Source organism: Conger conger, chromosome 15 (genome assembly GCF_963514075.1).
Source record: "Conger conger chromosome 15, fConCon1.1, whole genome shotgun sequence".
NCBI classification, from domain to species: domain Eukaryota; kingdom Metazoa; phylum Chordata; class Actinopteri; order Anguilliformes; family Congridae; genus Conger; species Conger conger.
The window spans coordinates 35611082-35632142 of NC_083774.1; the positions used below are offsets into that span (position 1 = coordinate 35611082).

The following is a 21061-nucleotide window of genomic DNA, read 5'->3' on the forward strand; positions in this document are numbered from 1 at the left end:
GGTGAGAGAGGTGTTCCGCGTCCACGGACTTCCCTCAGACATCGTATCTGACCGCGGTCCCCAATTCATTTCCCAAGTCTGGAAAGCGTTCTGCGTGGCCCTCGGGGCCACAGCTAGCCTCTCTTTGGGCTACCACCCTCAATCCAATGGCCAAACTGAGAGGGCCAATCAGGACCTGGGGGCCGCTCTACGCTGCGTATCGGCCAAGAACCCAGCCGGCTGGGGCAAGATGCTTACCTGGGTGGAGTACGCACACAACACCTTACTCTGCGCCGCCACCGGGAAATCCCCATTTTAGGTCTCCCTGGGCTACCAACCTCCACTGTTCCCTGACCAGGAGGCCGAGATCGCTGTTCCCTCCCTCGCCATCCACATGAAACGATGCGCCAAGGTTTGGAGGGATGCTAAGGCCGCGCTGTTAAGCACGGCAGATCGTAATCGGCGTTTTGCTGATCGCCACCGCACTCCAGCTCCAGCCTACAAACCAGGTGACTCCGTCTGGCTGTCCACTAAGGACATTCCCCTCCAAGCCACTTCTCACAAACTGCAACCCCGTTTTATTGGTCCCTTTAAGATCAACAGAATCAGTAATCCTTCCTCTGTAAGATTGTCACTCCCTGCTTCCCTTAAAATTCACCCCACATTCCATGTGTCTTGTATTAAGCCTTTATCCTCTCACCCCATATGTCCCCCGGATCCCCCGCCACCTTCCCCCCGCATTATTGACAACCACCCTGCATTCACAGTTAAAAAACTCTTGAACATTCGTAAGAGGGGCCGTGGGGTGCAATACTTGGTAGACTGGGAGGGCTATGGCCCTGAGGAGCGTTCCTGGGTCGCTCCCAGTCTCATTCTGGACAAATCGCTCATCAAAGACTTCCATCGTGACCACCCTGATAAATTCCAAGGACCGCCAGGAGTCGGTCGTTAAGGGGGGGGTCCTGTCACGTTTCAGGTCTGTCTCGCCATGTTTTATGTTTATTTATGTTTATTTATGTTGTCTTAGTCACGTAGTGTCTTATCATGTATTATGTTGTCTAGGTTCGTCATGTTGTTTAGTTATGTTTCGTTACGATTTATTTTCTTGTCATGTCTAGTTACGTTTTCGTACGATTATATTACCTGGTTATGTTGAGTGATTATCGTCTTAGTTTCGGTTTGTGTTATGTTTTGATGCATGTTCATTGTTACGTTAACTGGTCGTTGTTATGCATACACTTTTACATGTTTTTCCGCAAACCTTGCGTTCCGCCTTTTCTCTCTCTCTCTTTCTGTCATTCACTCCCTAAGTGTTTCCATTTGTCTATTTACTAAAACTACTAACGCTAGATCAGGATTGGGTAGAGACTAACAAACTAATCATGTGTTCATGTTACCTTACGTTTCTCGTGCATGTCATTTACTAATTTACTAATGCTAGGGCAGGATAGGTTTATTACTAACGATTACTAATCTCCTTGTTAAACTTGTCATCCATCGCACCTGTTTTCGATTTCCTTGCTACGCTCTAACTAATTGTCTGCACCTGTCTACACCCGCATTTATAGCCCAGTCGCGCTACTGTTCACTGCGAAATTGTCTGCCTCTAGTCTAACTACGCAACTCTTGAGCATTACTACTGTTTGTTTACACGTTACGATCCAAGCCTGTTATTGACCATCGTCCATTGATTTCTGTTTTGTTGACCACTGTTTGTTTTTTGACTACGTCCTCGCCTACCGTTTTTGTACTTTTGCCCCGCTGATTGTTTCATGGTTTCGACTCCCGCTTCGCCCACGACTACGCCTCTGCCTGCCGTCCGCCTGTTCATCTGCCCCGCTGACTGCTCTCCTGCTACCGGACCTCCCTGCACGTCTACCGACTACGAGATTGCCTCTTCCCTCGGCACCGTGCTTTTTGTTTGTTTTATATTTGTTTGGCTGGATCTTCGTGTATGGACTTTGCTTGTGTTGACTACGCTCCTGGGACTCGTCCCGAATAAAGCCCTAACGGGACTTTATTTAACTATTGTTTCTGAGTCGTGCATTTTGGGTCCAACCCCCACGCACCCCTCTCACTCTGGTGGCTGGTGAAGGGCCACTCCTTCACACACCCCTTTGACTTTGATTTTCGAACTTGCCTTGCCCTCTTGTTTTGTTTGCCCTTCTGCTTTTTTGATTATCTGCTTTGTTTTAGTGACTTCGGTTTTTGCCCTCGCCCTTTTGTACTTTCGCCTGATTTACTGGATTTCTGACCTTTTTGCCTGTTTTCTTGACTATTCTTTTGCTTTCTGTCTTTGTCTTGGATCTCCTGGCTTACGAATTCGGAATAAATAACTACGTTTTGGATTATCCCCTGGTCTGCGTCTGGGTCCTCAGTGCCGTGCATACAGTCAATAATCTGAAAATCATGGGCTGAAGTACAAAACGGCTAGGCAAAAACAAAGTCGATGAAGGTGGAAGGAAAAAAGTCAAAATAACTAAATAATCAGACGGCAAACAAAACAGAAGGCAAACTCAAAGTCAATGGCGAAGGGTGTCGTTCATGAATCTCAAATGGCTTACAAAGAATCGACAACTGAAAATTGATCAACGTTCTGATGAAGTATCAAGCAGAGACTGGCGTTTATATACATGAGGGGAAGTGACAGACAAGGCAGGGCACGGGAGTGAGGAGGGCTGAACAAAAACAACAAGTGAAGAACATAATGGGGTAATGAAACAATAACAAGGGGGAAACAAAAACTGTACTGTGGATGCACATAGACCAACATGTAATACAGACGGCTCCAGATTAGAACATGGACATTTACACAGAGTTAGGAGATGTAGTGATAGCGAGAGACAGGTGCGAACACTTTGCTGAATCAAAGTAATCAGTGAACAGAGAGGAGGAGTTACAGAGCAGACTTGAAACCGGAGATAACGTTAGTAAATTAGTTTATGTATAAATCTAAATTACCCAAAATAAGTGACTGTTAGTTCATTAGTTAGGCAGACAGTAAGTGTGTTAATATAATTAGTACTGTAAAAAATCTATATTAGTATTTATTAGTAAGTATAGTGCTATACAACATGAACTAGCGAGAAAAGCAGGAAGTAAGGAAATGCGAGACTGGGAAGGAATCGTTGAAACCCGGAAATCTCCGAAACCACCCGAATATTGCAGCATGCAGACAAGGGAGTGACTATGGCTCGAAAACATCCTGACGCAGACATAACAGGGGATGACGAAATGCAGTAATGGATGATAAATAGAAAACCAGACATGATAATGAAAAATAATAAATTACATGGCAGGAGCGGGGTCGGAGGAGTTGGGTTCTAAAAGTTACCCACAAGACATAAGATAACCACTGATATTTTCTGGGGCATCAGTGACACTCTAGCTTCCACTTTATTCTGGTATGTGCTAATCTAGAACTCTCCCAGAATCGTGGCTGTCAGTGAATTAACCAATTTTAAGATCTGGAATCTTGATAGACGCCAACTTGAAGTTTGCGAGACCACCCCCACGCACGCACGCACGCACGCACGCACGCAATGGCTGACCCCCCAATGGCTGACCCCCCAATGGCTCCACTACAGGCTGTAATGATCTGCAGACCACTGTGAGCTGGCCCCTAGTTTCCTATGGCCAAATGGTGAATGAGGAATTTGTTCCCTGACAGGCACTTGTATAAATTGGCAACTGGTAATTCTAGTGACATTTTCAATTGAGGCTTTTGTTCTTGGGTCATGCATACTGTGTGCTGTGACATGTCATATTCAGAAATGTCAATGATTAGCACTGCCGTTTAAAGGATACAAATAATTACACTGACAAGGTAATTATTTTTCAAAAATCGAATTAAAAAAAACTAATGGACTGTATTACATTATATTTTGAAATAAAGTTAAATTGTGCGTGGGCTGGGTGTTTGAGAGGCCTGCTTTAGAGAGAGACCTGGAGAGACTCCCCCGAGTGTATAATTATGAATACACACTTCACTCAAAATCTTCACCAGGAAAAGTAGACATCATATGTTTAGCTCAGTGAACCAAGGACAAAGATCCCATGTAAATCAAGCCCATCTACAAAAACAAAATGATTTTTGGACCAGATGCTCATGCAAGCTCACGTTCTGATACACATATATTTGCACATACATATATTGTCCCTGATAATACATCAGCTATTTTTTTTATAGAATGACGTGTATTACCGTATTGCTTGAACTGGTGACATTTCCATAATGGAAGATAGCATTTTCACAGTGATAAGAGAGATAAGAGAATATGCATAGGGAAAGCATCCTTTGAGTTTGCATGGCATGTGGTAAATCTAATTTGTATGCCCCGACCATGTCAATGCAGCTAGCCAGCCTGCAGAGAGCAGAAAGATCCTACCCCCTGCACCCCCAACTCCTGGGGAGGTGAACATCAAAGGAGCACCCACATCAAACTGGAGACAGCATCTGGCAATCAAGTGATCCTGAAGCAAATTTCAGTGTTGCAGATGGCAACATGACAATCAGAGGAAGTGGGGATTCGAATTCAGAGCATGAGTACAGTGGAGTGCTTTGGACTGAAAAGCAGGTGCTGTACATGGACATTTGTCCATCCTTGAAGGTTTGACAGCTCAAAGCAGATGACCCACAAAAATGATGTGTTATGTAAATGAACAAAAATATTTTGTTAGGTTTTGTCCTGTAGCATTTGCGGATTAAACTGTCTCAGTCTAAATGTGAGCCTGTTATGTTAGGTTGCAGGTGAAGGACTGTTCATTTGTGAACAGACCCATTCCATGCCTCGTAGAATCAGCCTTTATACCAGGAACCTACTTTGCATTCATTAGCATTTACTACAGACGCACAGAGAGAGAGAGAGGGAGCAGTGACCTCCCTGAACGTGTACAGGTGGAGAGCGCTGCGATCCTCAGTCCGTATCCTCTTTTTAATGGCGGAGGTGTTAGAAGTGCACAAACAAAGCACCTTCGAATGTATCATTCACATTATTAACAGTGCGCCCCAGTCCTCCATCTCACAGATAGGTAAACTCCCAGACTACTGGGAGCTCATTCGATTAAAGAGACAGTTTGGGATGACATGGCTCAGGCAGAAAGAGCAGTCGCCTGGCAGTCGGAAGGTTGCCGGTTTGATCCCCCGCCCGGGCTGTGTCGAAGTGTCCCTGATCAAGACACCTAACCCCCATTTGCTCCTGACGAGCTGACCGGTGCCTTGCATGGCAGCCAATCGCTGTTGGTGTGTGAATGGGTGAATGAATTGTACAGTGCTTTGGATAAAGGCGCTATATAAATGCCAACCATTTACCATTTACAGTTTACTCAAAAATTATATTCAGGTATGTTTCCGTTTAATCAGAGTAGTGTCTATCTGTGGCAACGCCTACTGGTTAAGTACGCACACACCTGGACTACATTGTAAACGTGTGCTTCTTTCCACAGTAGGTGGCTGAGACTGAGGAACTGCTGTCACTGTGTGAGGGAGAGCTGAAAAGCTGCAGTTTGGTTTGCTTTATTTAGCCTTTCTCGTGAGGGAGACGGGTGTAGATTTTTGGTTTATTTTCACTCTCACGCTCTCTCTCCTCCTGGCTCCTGTGAACAAATTAAATGCTCATGCAATCTGGAATTTTCATATCTCCCTGTGTCCGGCTCTTCTGTCCCTCCCAGGGTGTGGCGCGGTTTGTGACACTATCGATCCAGATAATTGCAGGGTTGCATTTTCTAAATATTTGCTATTCCTCCTGGTAAAGCAGACCATATGGGGCCTTCTCCTGTGGCATAAAATCGTCAAAAATGAGTATATGGAAGAAAAAAAATCTTTCCAAATATAACGGTTAAGCACAAATAGCCACAGAATTTAATGTCTGCAAGGTTCCATTGATATAGTTTACTTCTACTGAAGTACAGAAACTATGCAGCAGGCAGACTGGCTACTATGTGAAACTTGAGTGGTGGTGACAGGATGTGGTGGGATATGTTTTTTAACTTGTTTGCAACTTCATCAAACCACATAACCAGTCAGAATTTAATGGTTGGGACCCGTTAATATCCCGACCGTGAATTTGTTTAATTTTGGAAATGAGAATTGAGCAGTGCTTCCAGCTGTCTCAGCACCTGCACGTTTCAGAGCTCGACTGCCGGCCTGGGACACATTTAGCAGTGCACTTCCTCCTGCCTCTCACAAGCAGGCTCACACAGACAGTGTCATCGCTCTGTATCCAGGGTTTCCTGTAGGGAAATCTGAATGGGGAGTTATTATGCAGAGTCTTTATTGAAATATGTGAATAGGTCATCAGAAGGGAATGAGGTATAATGCATTCTGTCCTCATGACTATTCCTCTGCGTTGAATTATATTATATTTGCGCATTTGCTCACGCTTCTCATGGGTACTTCTATTCCTGTGTGCCCTCGGCTCAGCGCAGCAGCCATCTCTATGGCGACCGGCGAGTTTAAACGTGCGTTTCTGGGTGCCGTGCCGATATTACGCAGAGACCGGCCCTTACTCCTCGCGATTCCATCTTTCACACAAATGTACATTTGCACAGTTTCCCCCGTTTGCTGTAGGATGAGATGCATTGTGTTTGTAAAAAGATTTCAGACTATGCAGTCGCCTTCATGTCTTTTACTTCCTAGTCCCCCATCCACTCTCTGCTTCCTGTGTTTTAAAAAAATGTGTTCACTTAACTACTTTAGTTGAATATACCATGTGGGGGATTTTTATTTTCGAATATAAAGCACCATTTTATATTTTTTTATTTTTAACAGACAGAAGCTATCTGTGTGCACTAAAGTACAAAATAATCTGAGAAAGAGATGCTTTAATTGACATTGCATCAATACTGCTGGTTTCCTGTTTCCTGCATGGTGAATATTGATTGGTGTTTTGATTGCATCCACATGAAAAAAGAAGGCAGGTGTAGAAACCATTGCAGAAGGCTGCAGGGAGCTGTTGTTTTGCATGGAGAGCCGGATCAATGGTGTTTAGCTTTATCGTCATTTGCTCTTTCTCCCAGAGCAATCCAATAACTGGGGAACACAGACATTATCAACTGGCTTTCTGGGTTTATTATCAGCGCTCTGTCAGGGCCATCGTGTATGACTCCCAGAGCGGATCCAGGACGCAGCCGTTCCTTCAAGTGACATTCAGCGAAAGGCAGTGTCAACACACGACTAATGCACCTTGTCAACACACGAGGCTCGGGGTGCTTGCTGTCCGACCCTCGCTGCACGAGCCTTTTCTGCAAGATCTGAACAGAGCGTTCCTTAGCAACGCCCCTGGAGGATCTTCAAGGGAGCCTTCACCCACCCCCCCACCACCAGAAAACACTTTGCAATAGACTCACACCCTCGGCTTATACATTGAGGCTCGGTGCCTGGCCTTTCTGTGACTAAATATTTGACAAATAAATGTCAAACATTTAAACTGAGACACAGGCAAAGGAGGCGGTGTGCATCAGATGCATAATGGTCCCTGGACCACCCCCTAAGAAGCCGATGCGTGGCCGTGTCTCATGCTGCAATGAGCTCCCGGACTGTCAGATCTGACGCTCTGGGTTCTCGGACTGCCTCTACGGTGTTCTCTCAGACCTGTGTTGTGAGAGCGGGGTGTTGTGCCCGTGTGCCTTTGTCTCCAGTATATGCTCCTGTCGCCCTTTGGAGTGGACTTCCCACCTCTCCTCTTCCTTTTTCTAGTCTGCATTCTCACACCGACTCTTCACCCAGTCTACTTTTCTCTTGTCCACACTAGTCCTCGGGTGCCAGACTTTTCCTCAGTTTTTTGTCCTCCAGTTTTTAAGATAGTTTCAGATCTGCCTAGTCATGATCCCGTAATGCATTCCAAGCACAGGAGAATTTTGGCCCTTTGTTTTTCATTTCCTATGCTTGAGCACAAGGCTCAACCTGGCACTTTGGAGCGGCTCCAAGCCATTTCTGCAAAGTCCAGCAAAGCCCCTGAAAGGCCTAAAAACGGCCAATGTGTAAATCAGGACGGATACGAACCCTATGACAGTTTGAGATTTGACGCACACCATAAAAAGCCATCCATTGTTATTGATTGAATAATTGAATGATTGTCTTATTGCGGGCTGAACACAGGAAATAGTTATGCAATATGTCATTAGCCCAGGAAGGATCTGAGCCACCTCTAAAGCCTGTCTGGGTTGGATTCAGCTCGTATCGGATTTGAATCTTTAGGTTAGGGCGTGACCCTAGTCCTGTCACCGAATTTGAACCATTTAATAACTTCTAAAAACAGGCAAGCAAGAGTCACTAGGAAGGTGTGCCGTAGAAGAACTGGTCACAAGGGTGGATAGTGCAGCGGGTTGATTGTGCATCATCTCCTGTGATGTCATTGACACTATAAGCATGTCATTCAAGTTAATAATCTTGTCTGAAATGACAAATTCATACAGTGCAAACCTAGCCACAATGCATTGGTACCAACTGACCTGCAGCTTGATTTACTTTTTTCATCTGAAATATATACAAATGTAGTATCTGAGTCGGCAACAAATTCATTGTACTTGTAAAATTTTTAAGTCACAAGAGGTTACATTAAAAAAGTAAGCCATCCTCCCTCAGACCCATTTAAATGAGGAGCAGAAGGTAAATACAGACCTGGGCACCACATTGTCAATGATAAATTTGCAAGCTTAATGCACCATTAAATGGCTTATTGTTTCATGTCCATTGTTTTCCAATTTGGGTGATATCAGTTCTCCGCCAAAAGCCTATTTAAAATCATTTAGAGAAAATGGTTGTTTCATGTGTAACCATGAAACTGTTCTACCACTTCTATCCTTTCTCCTTACCTTCACAAAACAATTACCGTTAAATGAGATTTAAAGTTCCCTTGGGGATAAACAGCCCCTTCAAAATCCTGATACATTTTGATCTTTTTCCCCCCTGGAAGGAAAGATTCGCTATTAATTTCCAGAGAACAGCTCTCAACTGTAAAATTCACTTAACACATTTGTGCAGTTACCTTGTTTATTTTGAAGATGAATGAATATCCAAGCAAACAACATGCCCCCCTTACTCCATGTACAGTAACGTAGAACAACAAATTAATTATACTGGAAAAAGTAAGAGAGTTGCAAAGGGGATCCCTGGAGCATTCTGTCTGGATACAATTTAAATCCACTCACATTTAACTGGGGACATTTAACAGTAAAGCCTGTGCATTTGTCTGTGTGTGTCTTCGCAGGACAAATAGTAAATCAGAGCAGAATAAATAGGTTATCGGCCATGCTGCATCCCAATTTAAAAAATGTTTTTCAAAAATGTGGTACACAGAGAGTGAACCCGGTTTCAGGTGAAGTTGTTTGTGCCACATCCTCCCGTTTATTTTTTAGAAGTGTTTTGGGTTCATACTCTTTGAATTTGTTGAGTTTATAATCTTAGCATCAACAGCAGGAATGCATTAAATGGCATCGTGAGTCAGTATGGGAAGGCGATTGGATTCAGACACAGGAGGTCCTGGACAAAGCTCAGGTCATCCCCTCAGACTGTGGTCATCTGTTCTGTATGGAGCTTTCTGTTCTTCCTCCTGGCAATTATCTACTTTTGGCTCAAGTCTCATAAATGTAATTTATTGTATTCACATGAAGCAGCCCATGTATGTTACCATCGGGGAAAATGTTTGTTTCAGAGCAGGCTGCTCTGTTCCTTGCCCACCCCAGATTTTCCAACATTTGTCTCCCACTATATTCACCATTTCTGAATCTAATTGAGGAACATTTATCTGCCTGGCCCTTCTACAGGCAATGGAGGAGACATGTGGTGATATGCCTATATTTGGGGGGGGCCTGACTGGGACCCACAAGGTCAGGTGTTCGATCCCCGGTCGAGCCACAATAAGATCCGCACAGCCGTTGGGCCCTTGAGCAAGGCCCTTGAGCAAGGCCCTTAACCCTGCATTACTCTAGGGGGGATTGTCTCCTGCTTAGACTAATCAACTGTACATCGCTCTGGATAAGAGCGTCTGCCAAATGCCATTAATGTAATGTAATGTAGAAGCATTCAAAGGTTGGATACGTCATGCCAGGAGATGCCTTCTGTTGCTTGGCCTGGGAAAACTGCCTGTGTGTCATGGGTTTCAGCCTGCTCAGCTACCTTCTGGGTGTTGCCTCCTGGGCTTGCTAGAGGGCACTCCCACCATGTTTTCTGGCTCTCCGGCAATTAGTATGCGTGATCATTTGCAGGGGTGTTCTCCCCTATTTAAGCTTTGCTTTCCCCTGTTTTGGGGCTTTTGTGTCACATTCTGCCTCTTCCGCAAAGCCGGGTAGACGTAGACGGATGACTGCTTTCCTTTTAAAATGAAAAGCTCATGATAGGCTCACCGACGCACCCAGGAAGGAGCAGAAGGCCTGCCAAAACCGGATTTCAAGGTAGGGGCTATAGTCAGATGGTCTTGGGGAAGGCCATGGAGCCAAAAAACGTGTTTCACCACCAGTCGGGTGGTCTTGGGAGCAGACGGCAGCCTGGGAATAGGGATGAGCTGCCTTGGAGAACCAGTCCACTACTACCAGGATAACGGTGTGACCCTCTGACACAGGCAGACCGGTCACAATATTCATGGTGATATATCTGTATCTCCACGGACGGCTTGGGACGGGCAATGGCCCGAGAAGACCGAGGGTTGGGAGCTGTGACCCCTTGTAACACAGGCTAGCGAGGGTGATCAGGCCCCAGCTTGTGTCTAAGTAACTTGTGTGGTCCACGGATCACCCCGCTCGACCCAAGCCATCTTGATGCCTTGATGACTCTGTGGCATCGGTGATCTTCTTGATGGCTCTCCTGCTGTGCAGTCTCTTGATCCCCAGCATCTTGTGTGCCGTGAAGAGGGACTGGCCCTTGAAGCCTCTGCACCTGGCCTCAATGGGGTTGCATTAGCTCCTCTTACTTGGTCCTCTTCCTCTCAAAGGCCTTCTCCATCCGGTCTTCCCAGGGAACAGTCAACTGCAGCAGGACCACTTGCCCTGTTGATTCCGACACCAGAACCATGTCTGGCCTGAGCGTAGTCCCTGCGATGGTGTCTCCCTAGGTCCACCTTCAGCTGCCAGTCCCATGTTGTTGCCAGGAGCCCCCCTGCCTAACTTGGGCCCTGTTTAGGCTTCTCCCCAGCCTTGAAAAAGGTGATGGAGTGCTTTGCTTGGTGGTTGCTGTTGCCTACTCATGGAGATCCCTGCACTGATGACCTCTGCAATGGCCCTCAGCACCTGGTCGTGGCGCCAGCCCCTCTCCCAGGCTTTTGGGTAGCAGCTCAGGATGTGCTTCAGTGAGCCTCTTCTGTGGCACAGTGGGCATGCTGGAGTATCTGCCAGGCCCCAGCAGAAGAGATTGGATGGGCTGGGGAGGACATCATAGGCCAACTGAGCCAGGAACCTTATCTTGTGTGGCTGAGCCTTGCAGAGCTCTGAGCACAAGATCGTCCGGCCCACTGCCTGCTCTCATCAAGTCCATACCCCCTGCTCCCGTATCCCTACTATCCTACCAGAGGGGGCTTCCTCCACTCCCGCATGGACCTCTTCCTGAGGCCTTCAGTTGCTGCCAAGCCCTGCATGTCCTGTTGCCACTGCTCCCACCAACACACTATGCCGCAGCTGTGATTCAGCCTGGTCAACTGCCTCATATACCCTCCACTTCCTACCTGTTCTCACTTCTATGCCCGCCGAGAAGACTTGTGATTTGTGATGTTGTTTGAGTCTCTATACACCCGCACCTCCCTTGCTCGGTTAACTATAAACTCCTCTGTCAGACTACTGAAGTCGTAGCTTGTTCTTCCTCCCATACAAGGCAATGCTGCTGAGGCTTTGTGGTAGGCCCAACCACCTGTGAAAGAAGTGGCCAACCTTCCACTCAAAGCCTTCGATGGTGGTCAGTAGGACATTGTAGACCAACAGTAGCCAGAGAAGTCGTGGCAAAATTCTGTGCTGGTAAATCCATGTTTTGAACTTGCCTAGCATCGCTTCCTCCCATTTTGTAATGGTATGGCGTGTCAGCACCCTATTATGGTCTGCTCTCTCCCCTTCAGAACGCGCTTCCAGCGACGTGGCCCTCCACAGCGACGGAACCCCACCAACCTCTGCTACCCCTCACTGACCCCCTGTGACAACTTCACAGTTGCAGGGGGGCTATGGAACTGCCAGTCTGCCACACGGAAGGCTGAATTCATTACTGGTTATGCCTCCCACCTGTCCCTACAGTTCCTTGCCCTCACCGAGACCTGGATTACACCAAAGAACACTGCCACCCCCGCTGCCCTCTCATCCTCCTTCTCCTTCTCACACACACCCCGGCCCCGGCCCTCTGGCCGTGGAGGTGGCACTGGCTTGCTGATCTCCCCTTCATGGAAATTCTCTGCGTTTTCCCTCACTGACCTATCCCTATCCACCTTTGAATGCCACGCTGTCTCAATTACTCACCCTGTTAAACTTTATATTGTTGTTGTTTATCGTCCTCCAGGTGCCCTGGGAAGTTTCCTTGATGAGCTTGACACTCTACTCAGCTCATTCCCTCAGGATGGCACCCCACTTTTCCTCCTGGGAGATTTCAACATCCACCTGGAAGCCTCCCAGTCTGCTGCCTTCTTACCACTACTTCACTCCTTTGACCTCTCTCTGCAGCACTCTCCCCCAACTCACAAGGCCGGAAACCTTCTCGACCTGATCTTTCTGAGGAACTGCTCCTCTTCTAACCCCACTGTTACCCCTTTACACAAGTCCGATCACCACTTCATTTCCTTCTCCATCCCCCTAGCCCCTCTACCTCCCTCCCCTTCTCTCACCCCCACTGTTGCTGTCCGATGTAACCTCCGCTCTCTATCACCCTCCTCCCTTACCCCCAGAGTCACCACTTCCCTCCCTCCTCTTGAATCCTTCTCCAAACTACTCACTGATTCCATGCTGCTTTCCTCTCTCTCCTCAGCCCTTGACTCTCTCTGTCCTCTTGTCTCCCGGCCTGCTCGATCCTCCCCTCCTAGCCCATGGGTTTCTGACCTTCTACGTTCCTCCAGGCCCAGCCTACATGCAGCTGAGAGGACGTGGAGGAAACCTGTCTTCCTACCAGTCTCTCCTGGCGGAATTCTCCTCTGCTATCACCAATGCCAAAAGAAATTACTTCCAAACAAAAATCCAGAACTCCACTTCTAACCCTCGTCAACTGTTCTCCATTTTCTCCTCTCTCCTCAGCACACCTCCCCCACCATCTCAGTCCTTGCTCACTGCTGATGACTTTGCGGTATTTTTTGACGAGAAGGTCGCAGATATCCGCAGCACCTTCGCGACCACCACCACTTCTATGCCTGCCTCCATTTCTGTGTCTGCCCCCTGTTTCTCCTCTTTCTGTCCCCTTACAGATGCTGATGTGTCTCGCCTCCTGCTCTCCCACCGCCCTACTACTTGTGCCCTGGACCCCATCTCCTCAAACCTCTTTCAGGCAAAACCTCCTCTCTGTCCTCTGGCTGCTTTCCCTCATCATTCAAGAGGGCCTACATCACCCCGCCCCTAAAGAAACCCACTCTAGACCCCTCCTGCATTCAAAACTACCGTCCGGTATCTCTCCTTCCTTTTCTATCCAAATCCATTGAACGAGCCGCCTCCAACCAACTCTCTTCCTTCCTCTCTCAGAATAACCTGCTGGACCCCCACCAGTCCGGCTTCAGACCTGGCCACTCGACGGAGACTGCACTCCTCTCTGTCAACGAGTCCCTTCAGGCTGCACGAGCAACCTCTCTCTCCTCTGTCCTGATCCTTCTTGTCCTCTCTGCGGCATTCGACATGGTCAACCACTCCATCCTCTTAGCCTCCCTGGCATCTACAGGGATCTGTGGCTCAGCCTTAGAGTGGATCCAATCTTATCTCTCTGGCCGGTCCTCCCAGGTGTCCTGGGCTGGAGGAGTGTCAACCTCTCGGCCCCTTGTTACAGGAGTCCCCCAGGGCTCAGTCCTCGGACCCCTCCTCTTCTCCATCAACACGAGATCCCTTGGCCCCGTTATCTCTGCTCATAGCATCTCCTATCATTGTTATGCCGATGACACCCAACTCTTTCTCTCCTTCCCCCTATCAGACACACAGGTCTCTACCCATGTATCCGCCTGCCTGAGAGACATCCAGAGCTGGATGGGCAACCACCATCTAAAGCTCAACCCAGGTAAGACGGAGGTGATCTTCATCCCTGCTTTAACCTCTCCCTTCTCTGATTTCTCCATGTCACTAGAGGATACCACAGTGACCTCATCCCCTAGTGCAAGAAACCTTGGAGTGGTGATGGACAACAGGCTATCCTTCTCCAAGAACATCGCTATGGTGACCCGGGCGTGCAGGTTCTTCCTGTACAACATCCGGAGAATCCGACCCTTTCTCACCACCAGCTCCACTCAGCTCCTTGTTCAAGCAATGGTCCTGTCCCGCCTGGACTATTGCAATTCTCTGCTGGCTGGCCTTCCCTACAACTGATCCAGAATGCTGCAGCCCATCTGGTATTCAATGTTCCCAGACATTCACATGTCACCCCCCTGCTCAGCAACCTCCACTGGCTGCCTGTTATGGCTCGCATCAAATTTAAAACTTTGGTGCTCGCATCAAAAGTTTTAATTGTTGTATTGTTGTATTCTAGCTGCCAACTGTGGTATGCTAGTTTGAAAGTTGATTGTACTCTTCAAGGGTTCTGAATTTCTGTATGTTTACACTGGGACTCGGAACTGTACTGTCCTCTCAGGTCCACTTTTGCACTTGTTCTTGTGTTTGATTTGCACTTTGTTGTACGTCGCTCTGGATAAGAGCGTCTGCTAAATGCCACGTAATGGAATGTAATGTAATGTAATGCCTAGCAACCTTGATATATCCACTACTGTGAGCCAGGTTCCCAACTCACTGCTGGTTGCTTGGAGTGCCGTGGTGTTCCTCAGGGTGCAGTCAATGGTCTTGTCCAGGCTCTTAACTGGCTTGGCAGATGTTGTGATGACTATCAGATCATCCATAAATGCTCTGATGGGGGGTTGCCGCAAACCTGATTTGGGCCTCTGCACTGCACCTCTGCTGACTTCCCCGCATGTTCATGGCCAAGGCAAACAATATCACTGAAATGGTACATCCAGTGATTATGCCCTTCACCAGGTGATGAAAGGCAGATGTTGCTGTTCCAGAGGTGATTCTCAAACTGAAGCAGCTATAATTGTGCAAAATGAGGTCCCTGATCTTGCCTGGAACATAGTGTCGGTCGAGTGAGGTTTCCACCAGTTTGAGTGGGATTGACCCGTAGGGATTGGCAAGGTCAAGCCACAGGGCTGCCAGGTCTCCTTTGCCTTCCCATGCCTCCCAGAGCAGCTTGGTGAGAACTCCGTTGTGCCCAATGCATCCTGGCACCTTCGGGACTCCCCCCCTTCTGCACAGAGGTGTCAATGTATGCATTCCTTAGGAGGAACTATGTCATTCATTGGGTGACAATACTGAAAAATACTTTGCCCTCAACACTGAGATGTTTCTGAACTGCTCGATGGTACTTGATTTCTCCTCCTTTGGAATCCAGACACCCTCTGCATACCGCCACTGCTGGCCCACCTTCCCTCTCCTCCAAATTACCTTGAGGATCTTCCATAGTCGCTGCAAGAGTCTGGGGCACCTCTTGTGGACAACATATAGCATTCCACTGGGACCAGCAGCTGAGCTAGTTCTGCCAACTCGGATGACCTCCTCGACCTACTTCAGGGTTGGCTCCTTGATGTTAAAAGCGAAGGTGGGTCCTGGCGGAGTTATTAAAGTGCTGTGTGGCCCACGGTCCTGCTCCCTTGCACTGCCACTGTAGGCCCACGGTCCTGCTCCCTTGCACTGCCACTGTAGGTGGTGCTGAGGTGCTTGTCAACCTCATCTTGAGAACAGGCAAGTTGGCCGCTTAGTTTTTGGGTCTGTTTCTTTCATTCGCCTCCCCATACCCTAAAGGGAATTGCTTTGGCAAGTAACAATCACCAGGGATGTAGGGTTTGAGTCCAGGAATCAGACACGAGTTGTATTTTTCCCAGACTTGGACCAGTTGTTAAAACTTTTTTATTCTTAGTACTAATCTCTATTCCCTCTCCTTCTGCTTTACTGCTTCATTGAAATTAGGCGTGGTCAAAGAAACTTTAACAAATCTGCTGAATCAGTTGACTATTCACTTTGAATTTGAATGAGAACACCATGGTCATGACACATTCAGCATGATTAATTCATGACCCGGTCCCACTACTGTCAGCTGAAGTCATAGTTGGAATTATCAAGTACATTTGACATTACAATATAATGAGGAAACTTAGAATTTAATGTGCAAGTGGCAGTGTAATGTAACCTAATATAACCCTAAATCTCTAAAATTGCCGATAAGTGCAAGCATTACACGTACGAGTCACTCTGGATTAAGAAGCGCAATTGTAATTAAAATGTTGAATGCAGCTGAAGGACAGAATGATTAAGAGGTAAGCCAATGGTGATGGGGAAGTTTGATTGGAGTGTGGTAGACAGTTAAATAGTTAACTTTCTCGAGTTTCTGAAAAGATTGTGTGCAGTGATGTCTGTAAGTATTTGGACAGAAGTTTAAAGGGATGTAATTACTACACAGTTCACTCTGTATGGATGCAGACTGTCAGCTTTAACTTCAGGATATTTAGGTCCATATGAAGTGAACAGTGTAGGAATTACAGCCCTTTAAAATTGTGTCACTGTCCAAATACTTACGGACCTTATGTATGCTGTGCAATGTTATATCAAATGCATAGAGGATAAAGTATATAATTTTCTGTGCACTATGTGACTGACCTTCAGGATACGAGAGATCACAGACTGGAATGTTCTGCACAAAACAATTCTGCAAAGTATCTTGTAAGAAATGCGTAAAGTATACTTGAAGTAATTTGGCAAAAAATAATTTTCTTAATGAAAAGGAGAAGCCTCTTTTGCCTCTATTTCCTGTAGGTGTATAAAATGTATTAATGATGGTATACTGAACAGTACCTATACTTGTGTGTGTGCGTGCATACATGCGTGCATGTGTAATATATTTCTATTTACTATTCTTCAAAAGAGAAATACTGCATTAATTGTTTTGAAAGAAGTAAAATGTGCATTATCCATTGATACGGATCAAGGAAGATCACCTGTTTTTCTTCAGTGTCACTGAAGATAGAAGCTTCTCCTTCTGAAATGATCCAATTACTGTTCTGGTTGTGCATGGCACTGAATTTCCATTTTTCCAAATGACCGTTAAATAAAGCTTTGTTCCGTGTCACTCATGATCATGTGCCAACTGAAGGAAAACTAAACTTGCACTTGAATCTTATGCTTCTGTCGTTTTTATTAACGAAAGCACAGCAAACAATCGGTTTAGACTGTTTTTTAATCCTCTGTGATAGTGTGCACTAGTAGAACAGTCTGAACTTAATTTAGTGAAAATTACAACCATAATTTTCATTGCCTCACTGGAGAAATGGCAATTTCATAGAAATAATTTATGAAAAAACTGCTTCTTTTTCCTGACTACAGGTTATTATTAAGATTAATTTTAATGCTTGAAGCAATTTCTGCTGGCTTACGGTTGTGATCACATCACACTACGGTTGTGATTCTGAGCTGGGTGGTGAGGACATTTGCAGATATTAATTTGATTTTCTGAAATGCCACACTTAATTAATGGATACCAATGTGTTTGCATTATAGAATCTTTGTAAAGTCTAATCGGCTCAAACTTGTAAATTACACATGGGCTTATATTAGCATTTCTTTTCTACCATTGTAGGGCTGCTCAATTATGGGAATAATTGATTGTCATGATTATTTAACATGATTACTCATTGACTTTGGGAACAACATGCATTTATCAAACTTTAGGTTTCCAAGACCATCTGGCAACCTCCACAACAAAAAGTGGGATGATGTGTGTGTATGAATGAGCAGTTTTTAAGGAATTAATGAAACAAATGTGAAATTACTATGTACTGTATGTACACATTGTTACATTGTACTTGTACTAATGTTGACCATCATAATGTGCTAACCGGCAAATTTATTTGGATTAGTTTGTTTAATCAATTTTTTTATTCACATTTGCCTACAGCATTTCCAGCCAAAAGAGTAAACATGGCATGCAAGTTAACTATAATTTCCTAGAACAAATATACAAATTCTAAATACATTCTGCTTTCTCCCTGTAGTATATTACTTGTAGTAATATACTATACATAACACGCACTATGAAGAACATAAGACACATAAAAACATAACCATAAGAAATGTTCATAAGTTTTGGTAAGACAGTGGTAAGATGAGTATGGGATTGCAGCCAGACCACCCCAAAGTCTGGTGGTATCAACTCAGTTTTTGGGGTTTTTTTTTGCAAATTAATTTTCTGAAATGGCTACATCCCAGTGTCCAGTTGTTGCAGTGATGTTCTCAATGTGGCGGTTGCAAACAAGCATGAGTGCAAACCTGCTGACAGTATCTTCCAAATAAAATAACCCAACTGAGAAAAGTAAGAAACTTGAGCTACACAATCAATGATCACTTTATTAGGTAGACCTGTACACCAGCTCGTTAATGCAAATATTTAATCAGCCAGTCATATGGCACAATTGGCAAGAAATGTGATCTAAGTGACTTTGACTGTGGAATGATTTTTGGTAGCAGACAGGGTGGTTTGAGAATCTCAGAAACTGCTGATCTCCTGGGATTTTCACGCACAAAGACTGTAGTGCGTGAAAGTCAGAGTTTGCAGAGAATGGAGTGAAAAACCAAAAACATTGAATGAACAGCAGTTCTGCAGGCAAAAGTGTGTTGTTAATGAGAGAGCTCAGAGGAGAAAGGCCAGACTGTTCAAAGCTGACAAGAAGATGACAGTAATGCAAATAACCACACATTGCAACAGTGTTATGCAGAAGAGCATCTCTGAACACACAACGCCTTAAACCTCTAAGTGGATAGGCTGCAGCAGCAGGAGACTTAATAACGTAGTCTAATAAATATAATACATAGTAAAGTGCTCACTGAGTCTGTATACATACATACAGGCAGAGCCCGTTCAAAAACATTTTTTTAAATCAGACTTGTAAACTCCTTTGGCAGCCCTCCTGAGGGACTGTCCCTGGCATTGCACTACTTCTGCACTTAATGTGTTGCACTGATGTAAAGTACATTTGTTTGTTTTACTGTAAGGGTGCGTGATGGGTATGGATAGGTTGTTCTTCTGTCTCTGTTCTTAGAGCCACTGATAATATGATGCTGTTCCCATAACTGATACCACCGGTTGCTACTTTGTCTGTAAATGTTAAAAGCATCTGCCTCAGATAAAATGGGCACATTTTAAACTCCTGGTGGCCTTGTTATCTTGTTTCTTTCTCCACTTTTAAAAAATGCTCTCTCCCCCGGTTCCCCATTGTACCGTCCGTGGCTTCAATCTATTTGCTGATCTGACAATGGCTGCACAATGACTCCTGTTCGCTGAAAATGAACAAGCGCTATTGGCTTCGTTAGATCTATACTCCCATGGAAGCTACACTGCAAAGTGGCAAAAGGAACCATTTGGAATCAATAGAACATTCAGCTGCATTTCAACGACTCACGGTAAGAGAGTGACCTAGCTTGGCCTTTGTTTTAAGCGAGAAAAAAATGAATATGCTATATTAATGCAACATATTTAAGGATCTTAAGATCCCTTATTACATTTACTTCACATCCATTCTACCCCTACTCACACCAGGCTGGCCAGTGGAGGATGCCCCTCCCAACCCTCTCCCCGACCCCCTAAGGCCAGGTTCCTCCCAAGATTTCTTCCCATTTGGGAGTTTTTTCTCTCCAAGATTTTAGATTTTGTTTTTCTCCCCACCAGGGAGTTTATTTTTAACCTGGCCCTTTCTATTTGGGAGTTCAGGCCTGCTTTTGGCTCTTCTTTGTGCTTCTCTGTAAAGCCTATTTTTCTGTAAAAAGCACACCACAACTAAATTTGATTTTATGTGAAGATCTGGGCTTTATAAATGACAGCTCAGAACTGTATGCTGTGTTAGTGTGGGCTTTATTCACTTTTAATAACCACAGTTGATGAATCAGCTGCTGGCAGGCGTGAAAGATGTCTTTGGTCCCCATCACAGCTTCTGACGGAGCCAGTTGAGGCGAAGTGTGAACTACGCAGGCAGGAAGTGGTGTGGTAAACGCACAGTGGCACAGGAGGTGCGGAGGCATGGCGGTCATCACCTTTGAAGTTCATCTCCCTTTAATGCCAGAGAGAACGCCAGAAAAGCTAAGAATGTTCACTCCTGTCTCTCCAGAGCCGGTTCTCTACAACCAAGTTGAGAAAGTGCCAGCCCACTTGCTTCTTAAGGGAGATCTCAGATCTCAGTCTTCCAATAGTCAGAAATCCAATAAATGTGTTAGATTCTAAAAGATGTATGATAAATATACTGGCTTCCAAGATGACTATTCTGAGTGGTTTTCAATAGGATGTATGAAAACAATGCTAGATTCACAAGTCCTATAGGACATCTGTATCGACACCTCGGCCCCTTGCCACAGGAGTTCCCCAGGGCTCAGTCCTAGGCCCGCTTCTTTTTTCTCTTTACCCTCGTTCCCTTGGCCCTGTGATCACTGCACATGGTCTATCCTACCACTGCTATGCAGACGATACCCAACTCTTCATCTCATTCCCACCATCTGATACACAGGTTTCAGCCCGTATCTCTGCTTGCCTGAGTGACATCCAGAGCTGGATGAACAACCACCATCTAAAGCTCAACCCAGGTAAGACTGAAATGATATTCATCCCTGCCATTACCTCTCCCCATCTGGATCTCTCCATTTCCCTAGGGGATACCACACTTACGTCATCACCCAGTGCAAGGAACCTCGGCGTGGTGATGGACAGCAGACTGTCCCTCTCCGAGAACATTGCGGCAGTGACCTGGTCATGCAGGTTCTTCCTATGCAACATACGGAGAATCCGCCCCTTTCTCACCCCCTACTCGACCCCGCTCCTGGTCCAAGCGATGGTTCTGTCCTGCCTGGACTACTGCAATTCCCTCTTGGCTGGCCTCCCAGCGTCCGCCATCAGACCCCTCCAAAT

The 21061-nt window shown here is 45.8% G+C and overlaps 1 pseudogene; it reads right to left on the reverse strand.

Annotated features, from left to right (window-relative positions):
- Positions 1 to 10707: 10707 nt before the first annotated feature.
- The window catches only part of LOC133111117 (uncharacterized), a 47832-nt pseudogene continuing 37478 nt past the window's right edge, over positions 10708 to 21061 (reverse strand).